The following is a 23,491-nucleotide window of genomic DNA, read 5'->3' as shown; positions in this document are numbered from 1 at the left end:
ATTTCCAAAAGAGAGTTACTGCCCTCCCACTGCATTTGTCATCTTTTCTTCATACCAATTTAGCTGTTTCAGAGAAGTTAAAAAGAGACTGATGTAAGTCTGTTCTTACTTTTGTAAGCAGGACAGACAACAGGACTGGAATTTATTCTGTAGTTACTAGTACATGCTGAGCTTCATGGGTCCTTCACATAAATTTAACCTAACAAAACAACATCTAAAATTACCAAATAGATTAGAATGGGCCTCATGGAAAAAAAATCTGCTGGCCACAGCTCACAAGCTCAATGATATGTAAAAAATTAGCGAAGAGAAGCCCTTCATGTCGCATTTATGAACTTCATTTAGACATGTTTTAGTTTTACACCTTTTTGTTCACCTCTGCAAGGCACAGAATACAAAGAATACTTACCACTAATGGCCAGTTGAGTGAATAAATTTTTGCAAACTACAATACAATTGTCTGTGCAAAAAGTTTATTCAATTCACATTGGGAAGAGACCTAGATTTCTTGCTACTTTTCTGCCTCTTCAGTATCTGTTCCGAGAAAGTCTCCAGTTTCTGAAGAAATCTCTGCCCACCATCCTCCCCCAGGATCAATAGGATTCTACCTTATGTAACCACTCTAAGTTTGGCAGCAAGAGCTCTTACACAGCAGCATCTTGCAGACTGTGAGACACCAAAATGCTAAGTTTCCTCCTTGGCAATACAAAATGGCTGTAGAAAACTCAGCATACCACTGGGTCATTTGATCTTCACCATCACTATCTGAGCAATCCAAGAAGTAACAACCTCTGGAAGCAGATTCCCACCTGTATATATACACCATGCTCTCAACATTACTCTTTTGGGCCACTCCTGAAAGCTACAATGTCTAAATAAAATTATTCTCTCATTTTGAAAATTTGTTATACAACTCAAGAGTACATGAACTTCCACACTAATTTGAAAAAATATGAGGAACTCTTACTATTAAAGAATGCCTTCTTAGCTACCTCAATCTGTGAGAAGACAAATAATAAATAACACAGCAATGGTGGTCTTCCCTAAACAACGCCATTAACTGTCTCTTTAACAAGCTAAAAATGAAACAAATCTCCCAAATAAACTTCATTTTCACACTTCCAACAATGAAAACTGAAATTGGTTTTAGAAATTACAATTAATTTGTTTTAGATTCAAGACTCTTAAGCAGCGTATTACCTACCATGTTTGCTTGCTAGCCTAGGAAAAGGAATTTTGGAGTCTCCTTCACTCCTAAACCTTATCCTTTGACACAGAATGAAAATAAATGGGAAGAACAGTAAAAGAGAAAGTAGGAAGGGGTGTGGGGGAGTGGGGGTGGTGTGGAATATAATTTACTTCATTCACTTAACTTGTCAATTCAAAGGATGTATTTGTAACTTAATTTTTCTTCAAGTGGAAAAAAAAATTAATTTTAATTAATTCTTCCAAAGAGTTAAGAACCCAAAGTCCACCTGCTGGAATTTCCAGTGATCAGAATATTTGTAAAAGTAGTACACATTCATAAGCAATGTGTTCCTGAAAAACTACTTTTTTTCTGCCTCCTAATTTCAAAACCAGGCCAGCATCATCACATTAGTGTAAGATAATATTGCACACCAACACAGTGAGTCAGCAATCAAAATGACGTGTTCGGCCTTCCCACACAACTTGTTCTTTTGGTTTAAGTCCTGGAATTGCTGGTACATCTCTCTCCCATCCTCCTATCACTCCCATGCCATTGTACTGCTTCAAGGTTTCCTTACCAGTTGTCAGCCCAGCTTGTTCTAGAAGAAAGAAAGAATTCACGTGTCAAGTACCCTGGGTCTTAGAAACACAGAAACATGTGCTGGAGAAGGTTAGTGCCTGGTTGGCTGACTTCAGCAACAAGAAAAGAAAGCTGCTCAATTACTGGAACTAAGTGAAAAAAAATATCTGTTATCTTCCATTTCCTCTTAAAATAACATTTAGACAATTCAGCTCATGAGAACCTCACTGTACAAATACTCCTACTGAGACACTTTACCTATGACACACTTACTGCAAGATCTGTGCAGACCTTCCTGTCGTATTCCAGCAAGATGGACAAAGCATTGTGGATTGAGCTCACACAGGCAGCCAAAGAGTACAGAGGAGAAAGCATTTTACACATTAGATGAGACTGAAGGCATGTGGGGCATTACACTATGAAATGCAATTCAAATTCAAGGATCACTAAAAGGAAACAATACTCCTTTATAGATTTGACTACTGATTTAGGTTTTTTATAAAGAAAAAAAAACCCCATGTGGTTCAACTGGTGCTAAAGCCTCTTCCCACATAAAACCTGACAAAACTGAGTGCTATTAATTTCCATTCTTACCATGAGAATAACAAGAGTATCAGAAAACAAAATTGATCTTGCAATAACGTGGTATGTTGCATACAATGTCATATATAAGAGGTACCAAAATAACCCCAAAAACAGCAAGGGTGACAGTATAATTAAGAAACCAGAAGAAAAAATCCAGAAAAGTTCTAATGAAAATCTACTAAGCCAACACAACTGGGGGAACATGGGAAGAGAAGCACAAGGTTTGCTTTTCAGTGAGCCTGTTAAAATGCCAAATAACCAGCATTTGCTTTAGTCTGCAATATAAGGAGATAATGAAAAAGCATGACTACATAAAAACAGATGATTAAAAACACCTGGACACCATAAAGAGTGATGACATACTTCTTTTCCAGTACACAGGCTACTGCTCTTCTACTCGGCTTAAGGCAACACTACTAAATTTTATTCTATATATCAGAATATACAGAAACAGAAGCGAAGAAAAACATGTCGTCCTTTTTGCCAGAAGATTAAAGTTTCATCTCCAGGCAGAACATTTGTCCCCTGCTTTCATCCAGAAACATCTCTGCTTTGGTAGTCTCATTCAGTACTTCAATTCTAAACCCAGGGTAATGCTCTAAAAATCATAAGTTTGGCCCTCAGTACACAGATACTGTTCCCCATAGCTCAAACACAGCTTATTGCCTAGTGAAGTAAGATTTTGATGCAACACGCAGTTGGGGCTTGAGCAAAGTACAATGTGGGAAAACTGTGGAAAACTGCATCCTGCCCAGAAAGATCTGGTTGTCATAATCATATACAGTAAATGCACATGCAACACAGAAGCATCACTTCCAGAAAATGAGGGGAAACACACCTATAACCAGTTCTCCTTTCTTCCTTAATCCATCTTTAAAGCTATTATGCAAAACCAGTGGGAAACAGAGGGACTGACTGACAGGATGCAATAACATAAAGTGATTTGATTACTCTGAAGCAGAGCCTTTTCATTAAGTTTTTAGCTTTACAACACAGGATCTATTACAAGGGTCATTATACTTCTTTGTACCAAACAGATCATCCTATCTGATGTGTCTTTGTATTTACAAATCTGATGCAATTCCCCTTTTCTTTGCATACACACATATAGAAGCCCCTGAACATCTGGTTACTCAGTAGAACTCTATGTTGATCCCTGTCTTTTTACAGTACGTATTCAGCTATGCAGTATTTTAAAGAGATATTTTTCAATATTAGTCATTCAAATTCATATAAACGAAAAGTCATGAGTACCTAGCAATTGCACCTGGAGAATGAAGCATCTTTGAGATGTATTTACAGATGGTTTGCTTACCTCCTTGGGAATGCTAAGTACTATCAGTGCAGCAATAAAAAAAAAGCTCAACAAGAGCTCTGATTCTATTGCAGTGCAATGGTATTTTACTTCTATTATTTAATGGAATGATGGGAAATGCTAAAACAGTCATACTGTTACAGTAGAAACTGCATTGGTGGAAGGGGTGCAGGGGGAGGCAAAGTGCCAGGCTTAAATACTGAGTAGCACCAGAGCAATACAACTGATAGATCTCCAGAAATTCTAGAGTGCAATGAACCATGCCAGATGAAGCATTTACTTTGGTCACCTGAGTGCTTAGTAGCACCCCCATCCCAAAAATTAATGGCCCACAAAAACCCATTTGTGATTGGCACTTTATACCATAAGAGTTATTACTGTTTGGTCTTGCATATTGCATAAATTTTGTAGCCAAAAAAAAAAAAAGGAAGCAGCATTCAAAAGGTTAATGAGAAGCAAACAGATGAACTTCATGTAAGTGGATGCACAAATTCACAAATTTCTATTCTGCTACCTTCTCCTTTGGCTAACAGCAGCAGAAACAGCTTTGTACTTACATATTCATCATTCCAGAGCTGACTGAAATGCAGAGCAAAAAACTAGACAAGATTTATGAAAATATGGAGGCTTCTGTTGAAGATACTGTACAAGCTATATTTCTTTCCCATTTGAGATACTTCCCAAATATTTTAGCTTGTTTAATAAAAAGATTTCTCTTCCTAGAAATTCTAATACCTTTGAAATAAAAGGAGCTTTATAGTGCTATTTAACTAACATTTTTGAGGAGCTGTATAGATTATTATTTTGCAAGCATTTTTACTGTGCAAATGGCAGGGGAAGGAAGGAAAAAAAAAAGCAGAAAAGGAAGTAAAAAGGAGATGCAAATTACAAGCACAGACTTTACAAACACCACACTCTGTATGCACCCAGTACTAACATTATAGCCTTTTTCCCTTACTTTAAACAAGAAAGCAGGAAACAAACAAGGAAACAGAAGGGGTAGACAACCCCCTGCACTTACCTTTAGTACAGTCCCTCTATAAACTTCTCAGAGAGAAATTTAAATTCCTCCAAGTGGATGTGATTCTTCTAGCTTTTTTATTTCTCGAGTCACCCGCAAGCAAAACAATTAGTTTTCAGAGGTTCCATTTACTGCACTTCCATCCCCAGCAAAACGTGTCCAGAAGATTATGCCAAAAGTAAACCCAGAACTCAGAGGCAATTGGAAAGGGAGCGTAGGGGGTTGCTGAAGGACCAGATTGTGAAATTCAGTAGCTTGAGCACAGAAATATCCTACTGTACAATATACCTGGCTTCTTGCTCACCAAAAAACTGTAGTGCAAACTGTCAGTAGTAGCCTCCAATAGCTGCTGTGTGTGCTGCAGATGGTATGTCTCACTGTTACCTTCCCAGATGGGTAGAGGATTCAGAGAGCAGCAAAACCAGGGGGTCGCCTCCAAACCAGGTGGATTGCCAGCCACTCATTCACTCAGTCCAATTAATCAAGACAAGAGCCGCTCAGTCACCGGAGGTATCTCCTTCCAGGGTGCACAGGATTATGGCAAGGTTATTAATCTTGCTTTGCTGCATCCCCCCCACCCCCTACATTCAGCAGCCTGCACCGAGATGATTGCCAGCTCTGTCTCTGTCCCTGTTCTACTGCATTTTGCTCAGCCCTCTGTTGCTGCAAGTGAAACACAGAGGAGGGAGGAATACTAATAAGGTGGTTAGCTACAGTTTCTTTAAGGCATTCTACATACTGCGTGCGGGTGTGTGTACGTGCATGTGTGTGTGCATTTTCCATGGGGCGATCTGGATTTCTTGGCAGCTGAAATGGGACTTGTTTCTACATCAAAGTCTGAATTAATCTGGATTATCACCTAATGAATATCGGAGCCAGCAATTGTATTTTACTTAGGATAAGAGGAGGGCACTAAATGGTCTAGAAGATTAGGATGGCAGCAGTGGTTATAGGGGGAGGGAGTGGGGGGTTGGTAGTGTAGAAACCAGCCAGAAGAGCATAATCATTTAGAAAATTTGTTCCAAACAGATCATTTTAGCAATGTTTTAAAAGTCATTCTTATATCCTGAACCAGTTGGGATTTTAAAATCAGCACTTGATTATCCATCTTTAGATTAGGCAGCGATATGCAGAGTCAAGTAAATATTTTTAGAAAATAAAAGACTTCTGGCAGGAAAAGAAAAAAATAGAATGTCAGTAGAGGCAGACATCCAGCACTGCATTTATGAAGGTGCTTGAAATTCCCTCCTTTAGTGAGAATTGCTTTGCCAAAACCTTTCACTTATGAAATGAGTTTCAAGTTCTCAGTCCAAGAACCAAAACAGATTTTCCACGTATTGCCTAAATAACTGACCTGCATTGGTTCACAAACCTGAGTATTCTGCTGTGGTAAGTACAAGTCCTAGCTGTAATTCACTCATGAAATATGAAAACCGTTATATTGTCTTTGCTTTCCCACTGGTAATTCAGACCCTCTGCATCAGGTTGAGAATGCAAACGCTGCTGTCTCACTTGTCATCCATAATTTCAGCTTTTTGCAGCAGATGACACTTCAGACTCCTTCAGGAGACTGAAGATTGAGACCCCTTCAGAAACATGAAAGCAAAAATAAACCATTTCTCAGAAGCAGCTCTGGGATTACTACAGTAAATTATAACTATGAGGGACTGTTAAGGAACCAGTTCATGGGTCTGGGCAGCCAAATACACTTGATAGAGCTCCCTAAAGAATGAGCTACATGAAATGAGTTTGGTGTGTCATATCACAGAAAGAGCTACCACCACAAGCTTTAGCAACCACACTGTAATTGAACACGGTGGAAGTGCTCTGGGGAGATTTAGGTACACCAGCCAGAGGGTAGTTGGCAAAGCAGCCTGAGCGCACTGACCATGGCAGTTGTTACCGCTACTGTAGCACAAAGGACTGCAATGTAACAGGGCACTATCCATAAGCACTGTGGCCACAATATTTACCACCAACATGGAGTAAAACTCTTCTACTGTTAAGCAAACCCTGCAGTTTTAACAGCCAGTGAACTTGCAAAGCCACACAGCACGAGAAGGAGGCTGTGATACCTGGAAAGAGAAATGTAGGACAGTTTCAGCAGATGGAAGACCTGCACTGTTTCACAAATGACACATAGCCACTTGGGTTTTTGTTCACTTTTTCAGCTTAAATTGCTGTATAATTTATATCTAAAATGATTTCTTTATATAAAAGCCCACTGTACCAACAGGAAAATTAGTAAATTGTAACTTTTTTCTTTGCTACAATTATTTTGCTTCTTCACCCTATCCTTTCTTCACCCTCAATCCTATTCCCAAACACTGCATGACATCTTATGTGGCTGTCTTCTTGGCTTGTGGATCTTGGACAGGATTCTTGCTCATCCACAAATATAAACATGCCTATCCACATATGAACATGAGCAGCCACAGCAGCTTGGACTGCAGATCCATCTAGCCAAAGTTTTGCCTGCGTTGGTCACTGTCACTGATCATCATAAGATCAAGAGAAACAAATGGTGGCATTTCCCAAGTACATTGTGCCAACCTTCAATTATCTGTGCCACAAGGAGTGCAAAGTCAGAGACAGGAGTGCTCTGCACATTTTAGTAGGCCACTCACAGATTCATAGTCTTCTCTCATAAGCAGCCTGGACTCATTTCCTCATGCTGAGAGGCCCTGATGCATTTACCTGCCCTTCATATTGACTTTGCTCTATTCAGTCAAACACTCGTCACTAACCTTTTCCACCTCATGCAGTGACCAAAATGCCACAGGAGTATAGCATTACACCAACACTTCCTACTTTGAAAGCATATAATCCCAGAACACATACTAATGAAGCTAATGACATGTTCTGTTTTTTAAGACTCTGGTATGAATAATTTTGGTACTCTCAAATTAATAACTTCATCAGCAATATAGCATTTATAGTTCTAACTAGTCAGCAAAGGTTTCATAAGGAAGACCTCATGTCTAGACCAAAGTCCATTGTGGACAGCTTTTTCCATGACCTTTTTTCTAGGTGCAATCAGAATTGCTTGAGTATATTAAAAAAGCTCCAGAGCTAATTAAATCTATTCATAAATCTAATATTTACAATCCATGGGACTGGAACAACAGCAAAAGTAATTAAACTGACTTGCATTCTAATTTCCATGACACAGAATACATGTTAAAGAAGAGGGTAGAAAAAAGATTAAATTTTGTGCAAGTTGGTATTTTCCATATGGTCTTCATCATAATCCCAAAGGTGCAGGCAAAGACTTTTGTCTTATCTTACCTCCCCTTATGTCATTTTAAAGTCATACTACCTGCTAATTTCTTTCACATTAATCAAAAGAAAAACATTATTTGCACTTCAAGAGGTTTTTCTTGCTTTTTGATATTGCTTCCCCCCCCCCCCCCCCCCCCCAAAACACAGGCTGCACTTGGGTCATCTCATCACTCTCCAGATTACTGCAGTCCTACAAGCATCTTTATGTTCCCCCATTATGGTTAAAACAAAGGCAGTTTACAATGCAATATAAACCAGGTAGATATACCATTCCCTTCCCCCATCCTACCTCCCAAGGGAAAAAAAAAACAAAAACCAAACTTGACTTCAGCTCCCCCTCACTCTGGCCCTCACCTCATTCAGCTGAATTTGATGACCTGTCAGTTAATATCAATATCACTCTGAAAACTTCTGAAATTCAGCACAAGTGAAGAACACAAGCTTATTGCTCAGCAAAGCCCTTAACAGAGAAAGTACTGACCCAGCACACATACTCCCACACAAAAAAAACCCTCTAAAAGCCCCCCAAATATTTTTGCAATATTTCACTTTTTCATTTTATTGGCATCATTTGATTTAGTGAACCTCAAATTCCATATGCTATTTGCAACCAGTTCCCTTGTTTCCTCTTAAGTTTTAGTTCCTTTATGAAGTAATAATAATAATCATGAGTCTGATTTGACTGAGAAAGCGTTAGCAAGATCATAGCAGGGGTGAAAGATGACCTGAGAGGCCCCTGGAGACAGGCTGAGGCTGACACCCAGCACAACCAGGCACCTCTGGCTGATGAAGTTTGAAGAGTTACAGCTGCCAGAGTGCACACTACTGACAATCACCAGAGGAAAACATACACCAGTTTCTCATCCACCATTTGGCTTGGCATAATCCTAACAAAGTCAGGATCAATGGATGCTGTAAATGTATACACTGGCCTCAAAACCACAAGGACTGTGAAGCAGCACATGCAGCTTCTCCTGCCTCTGCTAGAGGGCAGTGGCAGCTGTTCCTAAGGAAGCCCAGCATCCACTGGCACTGCTGGACTTCAGAAAACTTCAGAGCTAAACTGCGCAATACTGAGGTTTTTGGAAAAGTCACCAAGGATCTTTCTCCTGGGAGCTGTGAAGCCTATTATTAACCACAAATATTTTCAGGAGAAAACAGTGAAAGAAAGTGGAAAAGCAAAGAAGAGAATGTATTATCTGGAGAAACGAAAAATCAAATCCCAGCCAACTTGTGAAATATTTGCAAAGCTTATATTCAAGACCAGTCGTAAACAGATTTCTACTTTTACAAGAATCTTGCAGGCAATTGTCTGTCAGGGTCTATGCATTTACTGTTGCAATAGACATATGAGTAATAGTAATAGTATCATCCTAAACCTTTCCTCCAGGGAAAAAGTACAAGAGCAAAACCACTACAAACAGATTCTTCATGTTCTTTATATCTTAAAACTCACAGTCTCAATCTAGGGAGCAACTCAAGTCAGTTCCTCAGAGAAACTTGAGAAACACACTAAGTACTATATTTCATTATTTACTGCCCTAAAATAAACTGGCTTTTCATATAGTGGCAGTTTGCTTTTTTCTAACCAACTACTTTGAAAAATTGACTAGTTTACATTGTGGGTATTTTTATTTCCAATCAAACTCCAACCTTCTACCTAAAAACTTTAATTCAGTGCCTCAAGCCTGTAATTTCAGATTAGTTCTGAAATGCTGAAATACAAATCATAATCACCTTGTTTTTGTGCTATTTGGATGCTATTATTTAAAGACAGATTTTCCAACCCTAATATCTTATACAAAAAAACCCCAATTCAACGAAAAATCAGAAGTAAAAAAGTACATGTTTTTTTATCTTTCTTCCTTCAAAGAAAAGAATTTTAAAGCCTTGTTAGAAAGCATGAAAGACAAAGTCTGTTTCAGAAGTTCAGCTCATGAGAAATATATATCTATCTCAAAAACCTATGCCTACAGACTCCAAATACTGAAATTCTACACAGCTGTTTATATTCTGATATATACCTGTTCCCCCACAACACTTCTACTCCCTTTCCAAAGGAAACTACATTTTTTCCTCTCTGGTCAAAGAAGCAGATAAAGTACTTTTCTGTCCTTCCTTCTTTCTGTCCTTCAGCAGCTACTGCTGCAAGGAGAATACTCTAATACACAGACCCTCAGCCTGAGCTAATATGAGCATTCTTTTTACATTTACATACATTTCTCTGCAGCCATTGTATCTCTTCCTCCCTCTAGAGAGATGGGTTGCAAGAAGTGTGCACTATGCCTTTTAGTGAAAAAAGACTTAAAGTAATATTTATTCTCACATCATTGAACACTTGCTAAAAACATCTGGATTGCTGGTATATACAGGTAGTCTTAAATACTGACCACTGTTTACAAAACAAGATGAAAGTTCCTGAAGTTAAACACCCTGGATTTATTTATCCTATACTAAAGAAATACTGAATCTAAAAAGATCAGGGTATTGCACTAGAATATTTAAATTCTCTAGAAGATTTTTATTTTCAAAGCAGCAAGAATATTTTAATTTGATTTTTTGATTTGGTCATAACTCTTCTGATGACCTTTAACTTAGCATATATTCAGGTTAAAAAAAATAAATAAAAGAGAAAAATTGGAAGCTGTGATTGGACACCTATCTTGAATCAGTATTTCAATTCTCAAATGCTTTAGTTGTCCAGGAGCTTTGACTAACCTCTCTGTACTACCTGTGACCATTAGCAGTTTTTTATTTACACTGACTCAAGTTTTCTGACTTCAATTAGGAATGCCTGAGGTATGGTTTCATCAATATTCCTGCTCTCCAGAGACTGTCATTTTCCCTCTAGCCACAACTCCAGGTTTCCTTTCAAGTCTCATTTGTCCATACAGGAATTGAGCAAACCAGTTTGAGCAGTAGTGGGACTAACATTGCTAAAGAAGGCAAATATCAGGATGAGCAGAAAATTGGTTCTCTTTGGTCACAAAGGTGTTCTTTCTGTGTGTATCCAAACACTGTAGCAGATTACCAAGATAATTGGGAGGTTCAAAATGTCTTCTAGCATGTTTCTGACTGTGCAGTATTTTGCAAAGTTACTTTAGAATATTTACAAAGTTGCAACCTGACACTAAAGTCATTAAACTTCGTTGGCATGCAGAAACAAATTATAGTCAATCAAAACAAAAAAAATTTCAAGATACAAAGAAAGGACAAAGAGCTCAGCCTTTGTGAGTTTTAATTATATTCAGAAGTAAGACATTTCACTTCACAGTGGAGACAAAGGCTTGTGAGCAATCAAGAGATGAACAACTACTGCAACATTTGCAAAATAGAAGCTACTTTCACTTCAAAACAGAGATGCTTAAACAATTAAGATCAACATTAATAAAACACAACAGTAATTTTAAGAGCATAAAGATTAGTCCTGTGCTCCATGACAAATGAAGCTGGCATATTAAGGTAGAAAGCCTGAAGAACAAAATAGTTACATGTTTAGGTTGATCAAGGAATGAGATCTACAATGTCCATTCTCTCAACTAAGTAAACCTCTGAATTGCTGCACTTTAATGTACATTCACCAGCTTGCAGTCTAATTTTAAAGTTTGAAAAGTAATGGAGACCCCACTGTTCAAGCAAGACAGTTCCAGAGCTTAAAAGACCTCAGAGTTAATGTTGTAAAGAACCACTGCATGAGCACTGAGTTCTATTCCCTCAAAAACATATACTGATAGAGACTGTTAGACTTCAATGACTCATTTTCCCATTAATCAATTTTCATCACACATTATAGCCATGTCCCTCACGTGCAGTGAAACATTTTTTGCACAAGATTTTCCTTTCCTCTTTATACTAACACCTACATATCACCATGGGCAACAGACAGCAAAAGATAGCTTAAAATTTAGCATAAGTAAAGCTTACACATAAGAGAACGTTTTGGACTTAAGTCCAGCTTGCTTTTTTCTTTGTTATTTGTCTCAGAAAAAAAAGAGCATTTAACCTCCCTTAAAGACAGGAGTCCTTTCACTTGTGGTCCTGTACCTATACGCAAGTTTGTTCTCTCAGACTCCCTTTATAGTCAAGGTCTGCAAGAGTTGATATACCTCAGGGCACTGTAATTTCTTTTCTTTCAGGTACCTCTATTTGGGAGTAGAAGACCAAATTCTCCCAGGCCCAGAAGTGCTTGAGCAAGTAGCTCAGACAGATGCATTTCATGCAGGTGTTTGTGTTTAGTATTAGCAGAGCATTAACAACGATTACTCTGCAATCACATTACAGAATGTACCCTGCCATATATATTGTTATGCAAATAGATAAGCTCCATATAAAATCTAAAGGGTTCAATGACCTGTTGGTGGCAACCAGGAGAAAAAAAAAAAACAAACAACTTTGAAGTTTAACCCTAGAGAAAAGCGCTTTAAAAAGTTCATCACCTGTTCTTATTAATGTTACCTCCATATTCTTTGTCAGTCTAGAGCAGGAGCATGATTTGTCCTGCTCAACAGCTTTTATTCTGTATCTACTTGATCTGGATGATGCAGAGATTAAGGTTTCCCTGTACTGCAGTCCATACAAATATTCAAACCCCATTTCTACCTTGATCCCCTGTGATAGGAAAGATGAGTGCTAATGTCTTTCAAAACAATTTGATGGATGAAGGTGCGAAATGGGTCCTAATGTCGCTCCTAACTTTGGGCAGCCAGTTTGTTGCAGAGCCCAGGCAGCTTGGTTCCTGAAACAGACAAGACTCTGTAGAGCCCCGAGTTTCTGAATTTTGGAATAAAATGGTAGGTTCAAGGGCAGATATGGGGTAGGGGGTTTGGGAAGGCTGTACCTTCCTGGTACCTCAGCCAGTGGGGAATGGAAGAGGGCAACATGCATGACAGCTTAGGATAAAAGGAGGCTGCACCCTCCAAAACCCAGAGAGAAAATCCCACAGGCATGTTCCTCAGTGAACTCTCTCCCTTTATTCAAATGAAGTTGCAGGACTCCTGTCTCCTCTTTAGACATAAACCTCCGGCATTTGTGGATTTTCCTGACACCTGCTTGCTTTGGAGACAGCTGCAATTACTGAAAGCATAATTAAGAGAGCCTGAAAGGGTCCATGAAATATATTTTGGACAAGTAGTGAAAACGGATGGAAATGGGTATTGTTATGAGTAAAAAGTTGTCAATTTTTTTTAAGGTTGCAAAATTAAACAAGTTGAACCAGTTGCTGTTGAATTGAAGGTTACCCGCATGTTGCAGCCACCTATTGTTCTTCAATTACCTGTTAATAGTTGGTGTTTAGCCATTGTCCCCCCTGATGCTTGCTAGGGAGTGACACCAGACCCCGCAAGTAGCAGGGGAAGGAGAGCGACATCAGAGCTAATATGCAGATGAGAATGCATTTCATCAGATTTTGAGATTTTCCAGGGAAAAAAAACCCTAAAAGCAACGAGCCAACATGAAATTAAGAGACCGAAGTGATGTCTAAAGATGAGGAACTTAATCCAGTATCTGCTAAGATCCTTTTTACTTCTCACCCTAACCTCAAAGATGTTAACTAGAGAGAGGGCCTGGAATGTTAGACCGAAAAAGTGGAATCTTCTACTCTCCCGTGAGGACGCAAGCCCCAGCTCTGCCTGCAGACCAGTGAACACAGCTGTATCACCCTCCTCCTCCGTGCCAGTCCTGGGAGCACCAGCAGTGTGGGCACGACCCACCGGTTTCTCTTCACCCGAGCTGATTCTTTTTTAATAAAGGCATTTAAAAAGGAGAAAGATCTCCTGCCCTGTTTCTTACAGGTATGAGCTCCCTCCTACCCACCATTTTGGCGAGCCTGTTCTCTCTGCCATGGGTGAGAGAGAAAACAAAATTAGATCAGGGGGTGGGAAGAAAGAAGCTGCTACAGAAAAACTTCTCCCTATGTTCTGTGAAATTAGAGTAGTGATATCTTTGAATGAAATAATACCAGAAGACATTGACTGGAGTGGAACTGTAGGACAGAAAACCAAAACAGGAAAATGTTGAGGCACAGGGAGGGGATAGCAAAGGGAGAGATGGGACAAGCCTGAAAATTTGTGACTGAAGGTGAAACCCCTATAAAACTAAAACAAATATTGCTTTCACATTAATAGAAGATAAAAGGATTAAGCAAGAGACAAAGCACAATTAAAGACTTCACAAACTACAAAACAAGAGAGGAAGTAAACATCTTAGAGAAACTTGTAAAAATAGCCTTGTTTAGAATACCTCAAAACAATCCAACCAAAACTCACTTCTTTCAATAGCACATTACTCTATTTATAACATTCATCAAAAACAACTCACATGCATTTGAAAATTCAGTAGGGTCAGGTGGTTGCCAGTTGCCTGGGCAGTTTGTCCCAGGATTTTGGCTCAAAAACAAATAAATACAAGCTATTCATAATTTAACCTAAACTGTAAATAATTTGTGTGAGACAAAACATATGATAAGTTGCCTGAATTAATTCAAGAGTAAGAAGAGAAAACCTCCTTAAATATTAACTTTATTTAGATCCTTTAGTTGGAAACAAAAGGCTGGCAGGAAACATAACTCTTAGAAGCATGTGTAAACATATAGAAACAAAATAAACATACCCTGACTTCTAATCAGGAAAGCTATTTTACATAATAAAAAAGCTTTCACTAAGAAAGGTTAGATGAAATTAAAATAAATAAAAGTTTAGATTGTAAAACAGAAAACTCTGCATGATAATCAGATTATTTTCGACTTTGGAATTGTCATCCAGAAGAAATACCATAACTCTCACTTGAAATGAAACTGGACAAAAGAGTTCAATGGTGAGTAATCTTAAGCAAGTGAGAGGCATTAGATGACCTAAATGAATTAGCTCTTTTCTAGTGATAGTTTCCATGAGCCAACTGAGAAAACCCAAACAGCTGGTGGGGTTTTCCAAAAACACGTGAGTAAAGAAGAAAACCAAGGATTTTGTTGCCACTTGGAGTATTAGAAAGACTCTAACAAGAAAACATTAATTTTTATTTTCCTTTTCAAAAGGATAATGCACCAAACTGTTAAAAAGGTGTTGATTTTACCATGCATAATGAAGGTTACTTGATTATAACATTCACTCTAAACAAAAGTAAAAAAAACTTTAGAAATACTTTCTCATTAAGAGTTGAGAATTTTACAGAACTGTAGCACTTCTGGATTATACATCGTCTGTCAAGAACCTCCTTCAGGCTAAACAGTTTGGAAAAATTAATTCCACAACTTCAAAAAGCAAAAATCGCAGTAAAATTACTTTGATTTGCTAAGCACAGTGTAACAGCTAATCTACTGAATTTTTCTAGCATATTGGGACTCTGGAATAATTTCTTTATTTAGCAAGCAGCACACCCCGGCATCAGAAAATTTCTGTCCATATTTTGAAAGCATTACAAACTTGTAAGACAACATGCAAAACCTAAATGCACCCTGTTCACACTCCTTCAACAGAGCATTATTTCAGCAAGCAGCTAGGCCACCAAAGGATGGAGGCCAAAGTGGCTGAAATACAGGGAGTCGAGAAGAACCAAAAACTGCAGGAACTTAAAGCTGAATTTGCACTAAATGTTACAAGGGAAAGAAACAGTAAACGTCAGACAAGTCCAAAGGACTAGAGTACGTCTATAAAAATTAGAGGACACAGAGAACTCGTAGCTAGGAAGAAACTAGGTTCCCCACTGCCCAAGTGATTAACCCAGACAGTATCCTCTTACAGAAAATGCACGTGTTTTCTCATGTGGTATTTCCACAAAGTTATTTTGTGTACCCCATTGTACCAAACATAATAAACTTTTGCACAGCCTTTGAACATAGGTTATTTAACCTCAGAAAAGAGCTGCAAAACATATAAATGCTCCCTAAGCATAGTCACTTTAGATGCCTGAAGAAAAGGAAGAATTTTATACACCCAGCTTTTTCATTTCCGTGCATCATTCCATAATCAGTATATTCCATTAGGTAGATAAAAGCAATTTAAACACAACATCACATATGCATTACTCACCAGTCCTACATTCAGTCTCCTCAGGTGCTTCTCAGCAGTTTTCACAGAAAGTATCTTCCCCAGAGCCAGAAGTCCTTCCCCAAAAAATACAACCGTAGTAGTAGGTCTGAACTAGACAGACATTCACAGATGCACAGGGAGGAGAAATCCTAAAACCATTCTATGTTGCCTCAAACTCCTTTTATCACCACAAGCTCCTAAGACTCCTCCCAGGCAGCACCTGAAAAGCTGCACCTACCCCCACCCAGATGATCAGTGATTGTTGCAACAACCATCAAATATGCTCCACCAGCCTGGCACTGATTCCTCACAGCTGCTGGTAGTTAGGATGTGCCAAAGAGCATGAAATCTAAAATCCTGGTCTCCTTGTATCCTGGCTCTGATTTTTTAATCTGAAATGTTCTGAACCTCTGTTCCATATGTAAAATGGGCACCATATTACCTCCTTATAAGGCAAGAACAGGGAAAATAACAGTGGAATATTAGTAGTCATTAAGCTCTCAGGGGGTCTAAGGATAAACCCCATGGAAAAGCCTTTTGCTTTGTGATTCTGTTCCCAGGAAGGCACTTGAAACAGTTGCAGTGAATAAGGTGCAAGGTCAGGCACAGCAAAACCGCAAGTTTAGCAGCATTTAGAATAAAAGCGAGTGATGCAGTCACCAGCATAAAAACACTCAAAGGTTATTCCTACAGCTCCAGCTAAACCGCAAGGAAATCTTTAATGCGTGGGGCACTAGAGCTACTCATCGTTTGTGGCTTAGCGGGCAAGATTTTTGTGCCCTCTGCTTCTCCCATTATGTGGAATTAAGAAGTTATCACAACTTGTATGTACTTCAGTTATGCATATGTTACTTGGTACTAATGAGGCATTCTTAGAACTTGTATTTCTGTTCTTTTAGGAGATCACTGTTAAATGATCTCCCTAACAAGCTTAGAGAATTTCCCAGTGAAACATTTGTTTCTGCTATTTGTGCACACACAAATAGCAGAACCTGCACTGGTTCCCTGAATAAGGCAAGTGCTGCTGAGAGGTATGGTCCACTGATAAGCTGCTGTAAGCTTTTTTTTTTTTTTACTCTAATACTTTCTGATATAAAACTGTATTTATCAGCTATTTCTGTGAACCTACATATAAACACACCTGGAGCCACATAAGATTAATCCTGTGACTACACTGGCTTGATTGTTATCCTATAACAATGAGCACCTGGACTGAGGTGCTCAGAGTAGGAAGCCACAGAGGGCTTAGACTTGTGGAGGTGTTGCCATATTTTAATGAGTTAGTGCAGTTGTGCAGAAATATTTTAGCCCCTTGCAAATGAAAGGTAGAATACCTCTGCCCAAATAACTTCTGCAGATAGTTATGCTAAAAGAATTTTTGCATCCACTGCCTTCTACTAAGGCACAATAGAGTTATGCATACCTGAGTCCAGTACATCACTGAGGGCAAATTGTCTTAAAAAAAATAGTCTTAGTTCAGAATTCTCTTCAGAAAAAGTTTCATAATCAAAATGTCACTGTAGAAATCAGTGAAATATATAAAATCTTAGGACTGTTGGAAGATTTTATGCAGATAGTGAGGGAAGAAATATTCTTTTACACATCAAGAGATTTATTTGAAGAATACTCCTGAATTCAAAAGTATTAGCGTAATCTTTGTTGGTCTCTAATCCAAGTAAGGGTATTTATTTATTGTCATATGTTGCAAAATGAAAAGAAAATCTTTGTATAGTTGTCTAAATGTAGGATAGCAACTGGGGGAAGGGGAGGAAGGGGAACCCTATACACCCAGTTGAAAAATTCAAGTTCAGAAACATTTTGTTTCTCATTAACAAGAGAAATATGCTTATTATTTCATAGAAGAAAAATACTGTTATATATGTTTCACCTCAGGCTTTTAAAATAGCCATTTCAGCAAGCTGTTGTCTTGGCCATAGTGGCCTTGATCCTGATCCTAGTGTCTCCATTAATATCACCATTGTCTTCATAAGGATTTCAGAGTTTACCTCCAGATTTGCTTTTGTGATGGACAATGCAGCCCAAGTAGCAATTCTGAAAAAGGAATGAGGAAGAACTAAAAGGAACCAAATTTTCAGAGTAAACATTGCCACCTGAGCGGCAGTTATGACATCCACCATTCTTACTCTCAAAAAACCCCAAATAAGATCTTTACGATATTATCTTCCTGTCACAACCTATATCCATCCAGGAAGCTGCACCTCCCATTGCACACCTAAACATCTTTCCATGCACTGATGCAGAAAGAATCTCACTATTAGCAAGCAACTGAAACTTGTGTTTCAGCCCTTCTTAGTGTTTTACTGTTTAGCCACCCTATGTAGCCGAAATTTAATTTCTTGATTAAATTTTCTGAAATTCTACCAGATATCTGTCAAAAAATTAAAAAATAGGTCAGCTCCTGTTAAAGTGTAGAAGAGCATACTGCACCTGAACCAGTTAAGTAGTAGGAGATGCAGCACTGCCCAGAGTAGGACATGAACTGCCCCAAGCCACTCACAACCAATTCCAGATGGCTGCAGTGCTGGTGTAAGCAACTTACCAACCCCAAAACCTCAACAGTGGGTGACCTGCCCTGGGGCAGAAAGAGCCTCGAGAGACCCCAGCTGTGAGTCACCAGAGGAGAAGAAGATAGGAATGGTTGTGTGCTAATCCTGGACCCTGTGGTTCCCATCTCCGCTCCAAAGGAATTGGGGAGCTACACGTGAACAAAACTGATGAAATTTGGGCATAGGAGGTGGGGTGGAGCAGTGTTTGACTTAAGATGAACCTTGGGAAAGCAAGGAACAAGTTTTTCCTCATGGTTTGGTCTGTTCTGCATGTTTTCCTTCTCTCTGAATGATCAAATCAACAACTAGAAAATTGGTTTAGTTGGCAACATGATATAGTAAAAATTCTTCAAGTTGATCCTGCTTTGCTCATGAGAGAATCCATAGCACTGTATGCACTTCACTGTCAGTTAAACTAACCCATCTGCACCTTGCTGGTAGTCAGCCACTGGCATCAGAGTTCACACAGTGCATCAGCTCTATGAATCACACAGACAACATATTCTTCGAAAAAGAAACACAGAAGCAGTTCCTTCATGAGAAAGCTCATGACTTGCATTTTTTAAACCTGTATTTGCTGGATTTTTTTCTGAATTTACTCAAATTAAGCAATCACTGGCATTTCTGAAATTAGTGGACCCCTACAATTCAATGGCTTCATTGAGCTAGTCCAGGTTTAGAAGAGGGAGCTGGTTTCTCATCTGTCACTCATCATCACCATTACATTCTATTTGAGCACCTTCATTGATAGCATATCTAGAATTTTGCATACTAAGTAAATTTTATTATACAATCAGGTTCTGCTCCCCAGTGTAACCATGAGAAAATTGCACATAAGAGGCAAGGAAACCATTTTAGCTGTAGATTCACTTCAGCAATAAAATTCAAAATCTCATAGCCTTCTTGGGGAATCACCGTTTAGACCAAGCATGTTTTGGCAGATTTGTACATCTAAATATACCCAAAAAACCCAAAATCTCTATTCAAACACACTTTCTATCTGGAGCCAAAAGTAGGACACAAAAAGAAAGTTTCAAAGAGATTAATTTTCAATCTGGACTTGTGGAATGCAATATAGAGGGTATTTGTGTTACTGAGACAAAGACATTCAGATAGCCATGAAAACAGATCGTTACTTTAACCCAAGAAAGTGTTTTGCTTCCCTTCCTAATCAAGAAGTCTACACATGCACTGTATAGAAATTAAATTGAAATATATAAAATACATTGCTATTTGCATCTATTTTTCACCTTTCTGTTAATTTATAGTTACCTGGTTCTGTATTTCCACAAACATCTTGAAAATGTTGCCTTGAATTGTGTCTTGAAAAAAGACAAATATTGGTAACTGAAAGATGCTAGAGAAGACCTGAGATCTGCTGAGCTTGGGTAACTTCACAAAGTTGTAGAGTACTTTGTAGGGCAATTAAAAAGAAAAGGTCTTGATCTATCTAAGGTACAATTCCTTGCATATGTACAAAAGCATCCAATGTAACTGCACTCTGTTGCAGTACTATCAGCAGTATAGCATCTGTTTGCAGAAACAAAGGCCTAACTTATCAAAGGTTTTCAGGCATGTACCTTCTAATTAGTTGTCTAACTCTCAATGAAATTTATAAGATATAAACACCTAAAGAATACAAGGTACTTTACCTACAGCCCACTTCCTAAAGAATCCAAGTACAAAGTACAGTCATTATAATAACAGGTCAAATGATGAATGTTCAAGTAAGAAACACAGGGTAAATGAATTATTTTAAGTACACTATATGTGAGTGAATAAAATGTACATATGTTGCAGTAAAGTGTGGCCACAGCTATAAAAAACTTTTCTCATTAACTTGTGATTGAAAGCAACCTGATTTCACACAGTAATAGCAAACAGAGTCCAGGCTCTTCTATGTTTGCCAGCCACCTTGCCCTTATCTCCACTCACTAGGGGTACAGTATTAGGAGGATCCTTTGGCCCGAACAAGCAGAGCTATTCTTGGGTTCAGTGTTTTCTTTCAGTATTTGACACTCCAATCTACGTGGACATTCCTATCCACTTCAGAGACCTAAGGTCCAACAGAGGGTTCACTTAATGCAGATTTCAGCAGTGACAGGGATTTAGTGACTGGCATGAGATTTCCAGAGGAAGTTGACTGAATGACTCTAAGGTACATTGCCATGTTTATTATTATTATTATTGCAACTAAAACTGAACTGTTGTGGTTCATTTCGATTAAGTTCCAAGTCATCTTAAAAATATCACAGCATTCAGCCTTACACTGCATTTTTTGCCAATGTTTTTCATGAATCTCTGTAACACCCGCCTTTGCAGACACCAAATTGTATTTTTGCCTCTATATTTCTCCCCTGTCGAAAGATTCTCATTTACAAATGGCAAGCTCTCTGCAAGGCAGCAGGTTCAAGCTTGGCAAATTGTCATTCTTCAGGTTATCCTCCAGTCGCTGACACTAAGTTCTTACCTTCATCAGAGGGCTTTCAATTCCCTCCTTACTTACGGGAGATAAAAGCCCTTATATTCCTCCCAACAACAGGTTTTCATCTTCTTTATGTGCACAATAGATTTCAGCTTTCTTCCCCCCAAGCCCTGCCAATTTCCCTAATTACTGCCAAGAGCTCCCACATCTATCATTCCACAGTATCACTCCATAGTCACTGCCACAGCTCAGCATCACTGCATCAGCTATCTGTACTCCAAACAGGTTTACGCACTGATATGGGGAACCGCCTCTCACAGTCAAGTGTATCACTAAATAACCCTCTTTCTTCTCTTTCTAAGCAGCTCCTGCTTGTCACATCCAGCTGTCCTCCTCTGTCGTCATAGTCCTGCTACTACAGAATTGATTTCTACACTCCTCATACTGTTGGCATGAAATATCATTCACACAGTTTAAAAAATCCTGGCAACTTCAAGATGTGTTTCTCCATTCTTTTTTTCAGTGTTGCTCTCTACTTTCTGCATGAATTCTGTTGCATCCTGTAATCAGTATGACTTTAAAAAATCACAGTACCTTTATGAAAGTTACAGGTGAATTTTAAACACCCTAGTCTTTTAATTTAATACATTATTCAGACAAGAATTTACCTGTGTGCCTTTAGTGTACACACTGTGTGAATGATTAAGGGAGGAGGTGTAAAGAGTCCCTGCAAATCCCTGGAATAACTCTTGTACATAAAATTACTCATGGATGTAATGATTTGTAGGAAGAAGACCATATTTTATAGATTAGGACTGTTCCGTAGAATGCCTGGAACTGTTTTGAACCACGGGATATTAAACTATATCAATATGCTGTTGTTTTTTTAAGAGTTGAAAAGAGAAGAAAATTGCTGTAAATCAAATAAAATGTTTCTGAAGGCCATTATTTTAAACTCATTTGACCACTGAATCAGATAATTCTGCCAGGATGTTGAGTAGAAAGCTCTCTTTTTCAGGGTGTCCTTAATGTTTCACAGCTATTTCCAAGTAAATTGTTTTAAATAAGCAAATATAATTTCCCCAAGACAAACAGTGATTTTCATGCTTCAAGATGGTCAATAAAAAATGATGTGTTACATTTAGTGGAAGAGTTGGAGTCTTTGCTATTTCTCTTACATTCTTCTGCAAACAGAAGTCCAACCAGTTAACTTTGTTCTATCCTGCTACACTTAGTACACACAGCACTCTGCTAATACTAGAAGTGTTTACTGATTTCTGTGTAGTGCCTCAAGGCCTTAAAAATGAATGTGATTTATGACTGGCAACATATTTGAGATACATGACATAAGACTGAAAATGTTTTTCAGTTCTATTCACAGTAATCTTATATCAGAGTCTATAACTGCAGCATCTTTTCTATTTTTTACTTTTCCCAGTCATATTTTACTTCACCGGAGTGCTAATAGCGTTAATTCTTCAAGCTTTGATCCAAAGCCCAGGGAATTCTGTGAAAAGACTCCATTCAACTTCTTTGTTCTCAGTGCATGCAATGCTTTCTTAAAACTGCTTTGCCATCCTTTAGTTGACAAATTATATTTAAACAAAAATATATTAATTTGTTTTCCCTTACTTTGTTATTGAAGGTTCATGCTATATATCAAAGAATGAACTCACATGACAAAGGAAAATATTTTTTCATAAAAAGCAAATGTCATTTGTAAAAAGACTAGAATCTATTGTTTTCTCTATACATGACAGCATTAAGTCACAGAGGGAATACTGCAATTATATTAGCAAAGGACAGATCCTGGCTTCTTATGTAACAGATATTTTGATGGTTTGACAGTTAGTTTTGCACTATCTATGGAACATTCTAATATTTACTTAAATATTAGATAAATATGTAACTAGTTCAGAATAATTTTTATTATATCAGAATCAGAAAACACTGAGAAAATATTTAGGCAAAACAATTCTGTATTGTATGCTAAAAATTAGTCTGAGATCAATAACACCCAAAACAGTCATCCTTCTTGGGACTTTATTCATACTGCAGCATTTGCAATGGGAAAACTGACACATGGATCAATGTAATAGGAATAATTTATATGTTTCAGGTTTTAAAATAATATCATCTAACACAGCCTAGTGTCAGAGCTAGGGTTAGTGACAAGAGGCCAGGTCGCAACCTACCCATGTATTTGGGTATTTCTTGAAATAGAGATAGCTGCTCATCTTCATAGCCATGCCCATCTGCATTTGGATTAGGACAGCACTCCCTTCTGGATGCCATCCAGAGGAGTCTCGGCAGACCTGAGAGCTGGGACTGTGCAAATTTCAAAAAGTTCAACAAGGTCAAGTGCAAGGTTCTGCACGTGGGTCAGGGCAATCCCAAACATGGATATATGAAAGAAGCCCTGAGAACAAAGACTGACTTCAGGGGTAGTGATTGATGTAAAACTCAACATGACCCAGCCATGTCAGCCAGAAACCTCTGTGTCCTTG

General features: G+C 38.3%; 1 protein-coding gene and 1 long non-coding RNA gene across 10 annotated transcripts in view; both read right to left on the bottom strand.

Annotated features, from left to right (window-relative positions):
• LRRC4C (leucine rich repeat containing 4C) overlaps positions 1-16,231 on the bottom strand; it is a 490,575-nt gene extending 474,344 nt beyond the window's left edge. For 3 of the 9 annotated variants that reach the window (XM_064424962.1, XM_064424965.1, XM_064424961.1), the window contains exon 1: positions 15,993-16,231. The gene's annotated coding sequence lies outside the window, so the exon portion shown is untranslated. Of the gene's footprint in view, positions 1-4,689; positions 6,276-6,662; positions 6,765-15,992 lie in introns of those variants that run through there. The other 6 variants (XM_064424968.1, XM_064424970.1, XM_064424960.1 and 3 more) reach the window with 4 other exon arrangements.
• A 1,020-nt stretch (positions 16,232-17,251) lies between these two features.
• LOC135302142 (uncharacterized) lies at positions 17,252-21,303 on the bottom strand. The gene is made up of 3 exons (XR_010363846.1): positions 21,030-21,303; positions 19,832-19,881; positions 17,252-18,044 (listed from the first exon to the last, which is right to left on the bottom strand). It is a non-coding gene; the product is annotated as an uncharacterized LOC135302142 (long non-coding RNA).
• Between the last annotated feature and the right edge of the window lie 2,188 nt (positions 21,304-23,491).

Source organism: Passer domesticus, chromosome 6 (assembly GCF_036417665.1).
Source record: "Passer domesticus isolate bPasDom1 chromosome 6, bPasDom1.hap1, whole genome shotgun sequence".
NCBI lineage: Eukaryota > Metazoa > Chordata > Aves > Passeriformes > Passeridae > Passer > Passer domesticus.
Note: the sequence above shows the minus strand (reverse complement) of the source record. Positions and strands in the feature narration are given on the sequence as shown.